The sequence below is a fragment of the Toxotes jaculatrix genome, chromosome 6 (genome assembly GCF_017976425.1).
Source record: "Toxotes jaculatrix isolate fToxJac2 chromosome 6, fToxJac2.pri, whole genome shotgun sequence".
Lineage (NCBI taxonomy): Eukaryota > Metazoa > Chordata > Actinopteri > Toxotidae > Toxotes > Toxotes jaculatrix.
In genome coordinates, this window is record NC_054399.1 from 8,089,607 (window position 1) to 8,095,606 (window position 6,000).

Genomic DNA, 6,000 nt, shown 5'->3' on the forward strand with positions numbered 1-6,000 from the left:
TGTTATACTGTAGTGTTGTCTGTTGGTGAGTGTGGTTGGTTTTGACACTTTGCTTTTCTGCTTCAGATCTATCACAGCTGTTTGCCTTTTTTGTTTTAGGCAGACAGACATTTTCCATTTTCAGCAAATCCCTTTGGCTGAGTCTTACAACTCCTTGTTCTCGAATACAATCTGTGAGGCTCAGGAACTCGTCGCAGCAGAGGGGAAGATATTTTAAGACAGCAGAAGTGAATAATAGTTACTTCAAAATTAAAGCCCCTGTGCGTTGTATTTGAAAATGTTTGATTTTAGCAACTCCTAGTGGTAGTACAGAAAAACAGACTCTGTGGCAGACTGCAACACACTGTCATTACATTAAAAGTGTAGACATGCTGAATCAGTAAAAACTGATTCAGACAATCTTATAACACTATGAGACGGTTGTGAACAAAAACACAAGTGCATGCACAAAGGTTGGTATATGAAGTGTAAATTTCAACAACAACAATGTACTTTAAAATGGTCTGTTTTGGACCGTTTCACATATTGTCTCAGAACAAAGAATTTAAGTTGTTTTTCACCTCTAGAAATCACAGTTCACTGAGCACATTTTCATCAAGAATAATAGAAATAATGTGACTATTCAATGTTTTGTTTTCAGTGCAAGTAAGCTTGGAGTGCTTTACTGTTAGCATTACTCACACATCCCATGTGGCTGGTTGCAGAACACTGAAGCATTTGTTTATCCTATTTCCATTATATAAATGTCAGCTCCTCTCTTCTTTAATCAAATCCATCTCAGTTTTTGGCCTCTGCTTTGTTGGGATTGCTATCTCAGTATCTATGTGTTTGTTCTCTTCCCGTCCTTTGCATTTCAATCAACGTTTTGTCCATCAAGAGCTGTTTGATGAGCTGGAAACTAAACGCCATCCACTGAATTCTTATTGCATCATTTGACATACCATGCACCATTTCTGGCTGGCTTTAAATTGAGCTCTGTAGGGAGTAATAAAAACTTGGTCGTGCCACCAAAACAATACCTATATTTACCACCTTGGTAAATACTTGAGCTGCTCCAGCATTTGTCATTATGACCTGTGCTGCTGTAGGTGTGGAATGTGTCACAAAACTACTGTAAAATATACTTTAATATGGGTGTAAATAGCTCAGTGTCAGCGATATACAGTGGGTATGGAAAGTATTCAGACGCCCTTAAAGTTTTCACTCTTTGTTATATTGCAGCCATTTGCTAAAATCATCAAAGAAAAACTGAAATATCACATGGCCAGCTCTAGGAAGGGCTCTAGGAAGGGTTCTGGTCGTCCCAAACGTCTTCCATTTAAGGATTATGGAAGCCACTGTGCTCTTAGGAACCTTAAGTGCAGCAGAAATTTTTTTGTAACCTTGGCCAGATCTGTGCCTTGCCACAATTCTGTCTCTGAGCTCTTCACGCAGTTCCTTTGACCTCATGATTCTCATTTGCTCTGACATGCGCTGTGAGCTGTAAGGTCTTATATAGACAGGTGTGTGGCCTTCCTAATCAAGTCCAATCAGTATAATCAAACACAGCTGGACTCCAATGAAGGTGTAGAACCATCTCAAGGATGATCAGAGGAAATGGACAGCACCTGAGTTAAATATGGCCGTGTGATATATTTCAGTTTTTATTTTTTAATAAATCTGCAAAAATTTCAACAATTTTGTGTTTCTCTGTCAATATGGGGCGCTGTGTGTACATCAATGATTAAAAAAATGAACTTAAATGATTTTAGCAAATGGCTGCAATATAACTAAGAGTGAAAAATTTAAGGGGGTCTGAATACTTTCCGTACCCACTGTACATTTCTCACAGAAAGTACAAATCTGAATATCGATGAAAGGTGAAAATCAATCTTTTCACCTTAAACCCAGTAGATGGAGAGACAATAACAAAGATTTTCCTCCTGAAATCTGATTCTTTAAAACATATTATCCAGGTTTACAAAGCTGCAGATCTTTCTAAAGTTGAGGTAAATGATCAAATGTGCCTCCATTCTGGGACAACTGAGGTGTTCACGGGCTGTGTGTCTCCTGATGGATCAGCATGTTTGTTTTTCTGCGAGGATCATTATGTTCTCCGTGAACACTGAACCTGACTGTCCTGCCGGATTAATGTTCAAGCTGCTCACTCAACGAGAAGAGAGTCACTGTGCACAGCGCTCTGCTACCATTTAATAAGTTCTTACGTCTAGTTAAGATGGCAGACCCGGTAAAAGGCCCATTAAGAGTAAACACAGGAAAATTACACAATGTACGATAACTTTTGCAGGCCAAAAGAAAACCTTATTTGAACCTCAAGCTCTCAAATACTGCAAGTCTTTCTTGTGATGAACAGAGACAAACATGTGCCAGCCACAACCTTGTAGCCACTCATACAAACACACTGGCTTTTTGACATTGACACACAATAAATTAGGGAAACGGCAACTGTGTTTTTTATCTTCCTGGTTATTTCTGCAGCTTTGTCTTGTTAGCTCTTATCCGAGCCTCATGTCTTCATAAAGGTCAGATCTCAGGTTTATTCTGACAACCTCTGTGGGATCTACAAATGAATCACACACACACACAGTAACAAAACTCTGTTCCCATGCTCCCTCCAGTTACCCTGATGTCTGTTTTGATGCGATGTGACTTGATCATCTGGGAGACGAGCCAGGAAGTGACAGCTGTCCTCTAATTCTCAGTTGTCAGTGTCAGATAATTCAATTGCCTCTCAAGTGTCATGACCTCTTACAGTATGATCAAATTTGCGTTGTGTCTAACACTGGGTTCATGCAAGACGTTTGACCAGCAAAAGGTGAGAATTGGAGGTGATTATAGGACGAGGAAGCCAACCCAACCCGCATCCAGTCTGCTGAGGATTTTCTTTTTCAGGACCGACCGCTTTCATCAGTTGTCCCTGCTTGGCTTGATAAAAAGCCCTGACACATTTTGCAACTTCTTCCCACAGCACCAACTCTGCTTCCATTAACAATTTCCAAAATGAGGGAAAATTTTGGTCAGAGATTTGGGTGACAGACAGAGAAAAGAAATGATGGGAGAGACAAGACGAGCAAGGACAGAGGAACAGTAGCTCTTCTTACCTGTGAATCTTGGCACAGGAGTGTTTTTGTGATTAGTTGGAGACGAGAGGAAGGATGCTGCTGCCGGCAAAAAAAGCCTGTATTATGGGTTATTTTCCCATCTTGCTCAGTCTACTCCTGGTTCCATCTGTACTCTTCTGAGGCCGTCAGTCTATTAGAGCAGGCCCATTTGATGCAGTCAACAAAAGAATGTGATTGCACTCCCATGCTTGTGCTTGCTTTGCGTTGGGACCAACCGCTCTGGTGCCCATCATTACAGCATACAGCAGATATTGTATGACACCACACTTGAAGGTGTAATGTCACCTGGGAGAAGATTTCATCAGGAGCCACTTTGCTGGATAATTTGTGACCATTGGACCACATGAGAAAGCCCAGAAGAAGGTTTCATTACCTCACTGAGAGGACAAGACATCCTGTTTTTACAGAGAGAGCAGACACAGCAGTGACGCAATTACAGACTTGAGACTTACAGATTTGTCCCTTTTAGTAACTGTTTAGAATTTATGATAAGTATTTCTATATGTAACCAGTAAAGGTTGTGACTCATTAGGTCCTGTGAGGGGTTTCAGTAGAACCAGTATAGATGTTATGTATGTGAAGCAAACAGAAGGACCAAAGGAGGTTTTATTCCAGAAGCCACAAATCTTGTGAACAGCTGAAGTGACCCTTTGAAATAGTGCAACAAAAAAAAAAATCAAAATAATGAGTTTTATTTGACTAGCTGCTCAAAAATATACAGCTTAAACACATTTGTTATCTATGCCTACTTGTAGATGGTGAGGTATATAATACTGTTTTCAAGGAAGACATGTAATGGGATTTTGACTAAACAACAAAAAGAAAAGTAAAGGTAGTAGTAACAAACACAACAGAAGCAGTAGAGGTTGGCTGGTCAGCTTATGAGCAAAGAGTAGTAACATAATCCCTCAAAATCTCACATATTTCCAATATTTCCAATCACAGACACACAGTCTATGAAATGCATTATCAGGACATTTGATCTTTCTTCCAATTTCCACTTCCCGCAGTCTGACTTCAGATTGACCCTCATTCTCACTCTCCTCGCTCTTCTTTCCATTCAGCCGAAATTGCTGAAAGAAAAGGCAACAGAGAGTGAAGAGGACATTTGACACAACTAGTGTTGAGTAAGAAATTACAGAGGAAATTTACTTTTTGAGGAAGGAAATAAGTCACTATTTCTTCAAACTTTAGGCATGATAAATCACTAAAGTCCTCCAGGGTGCAGCAGTAACCGGGATTTTAAAAAAAGAAAAAAAAAAAAGATTCCAGGGTCCGAACAAAATTAAATTCAGTTAAACTTTTATGCAAAGGAAATGCTGCTCAGATTGATTGAAGCTTAATATGAGTACCCAGGGGACAATTATGGTCAGAAATGTAGTAAAATTACACTAATATACAGCAGCAAGGAACTATATATCTAAGATGAAAACGGTGACTGTGACTGGTGAATACACCTTCAAAATACTGCAAAACAACATTTAGTTCAGTTCACTTTCTTAACAACCATCACTGACTGACAGGGATGATGAAAAATGTGGGATGCATTCACTTGGATGAACTGACATTTGCTTTTAGCCTGAGGTGTGACTCAGAGGTTGTTGGACTCAGTTGCCCGGGACTGCTGCCAAAGGAATTGTTTTTGTTGAGCTATTCCAGGCACTGGCCTGAGGTCAATATCAATCAATATACTGGACCCGGAGTCTACGGGAGTGAGAAGCTCAGAGGTTCAGTGACTGCACTCTCTTGAGAACTTACTGTAAGGAAATTAGCCGATTCTCTGAAATCCATGTGTGCAAGCAGTTCATTATTCATCTGCTGCCTTTCTCATCCAGCAATCTTTTTTCCCCCAGTTGTTGACATCTGCTCCTTGTTGTGAGCGAGGGGGCGTCAAGAATGTGGATTATGAAGACAACTTGGCTTCCTCATCAGAGAAATCATCACCATCTAAAGGCTTGAACTTTCCTTCCTGCTAACACCAAACATCACTCAGTCATATCCTGTCTGGACTGTGAGGTGTTCTCAAAGCCAGGTTTATTACCGAGTGCTTAAGAGTGTGTAAATAACCACTGCAAACAGATGGGTGTGTTATGACAAAAGGGAGAATCTCCAGAATAAAATTGAGTTTGAAGTAGAATGAAAATTCGCCAAAACACAATTTAGGGAGAAATGTGGAGTAGGCAACATGATCAGCCAAGCCAAAAACAAAATACAGCCCCACTGGAGATGAGATGAGCAATATGCAACAAGGAGGTGAGAAGAAGGGCAGAAAGCCAGAGCTGTGGCTTTGTGACAAAACCCAGTTTAGTTAATATATGTAGAAGAATGTAGACCCACGAACACTCAACCCTTTCCTTTCAGAGAAGCTTCAGTAATGAAGCTCACATCAGATCTTCTATATTGATTAATAATTGACAGGAATCTCCCAGTCATCATTGTGCCTAATGTGCTTGTATGGAGGGTTCACTCATAGCTCCATTCAAGGGAGTGCCTGCTCCAGAATTACATGTCCTCCTCTCCAATACATCTCAAATTACCTGTCAGTGATTTGCTCTCTGTTGGATGAGACTGAGTGAGAGCTCTATTTGCTTCCTTTAGACTTGTATTTGCGCCCAGACTGTTGTAGTTGCCGTTTCTCTTCCTTTTACGTGACTTTTACCGCATTTGAATTAAGTGGTAATGTTTAAGTTCGTGTCTCCCAAGACACCAGATTTCAGTGAAGCAGAAGAGAGAGAGAGAGAGAGAGAGAGAGAAAACAAATCAAATAAAAGGACAGGCTTCATTTTAGAAATAAATACTCTCAGCAACAAATGGACTAGTAAAACCAGCATCTGTTTTTGAAATGAAGTGTGTTTGTTCTCATCCTTTTTGCTCAACA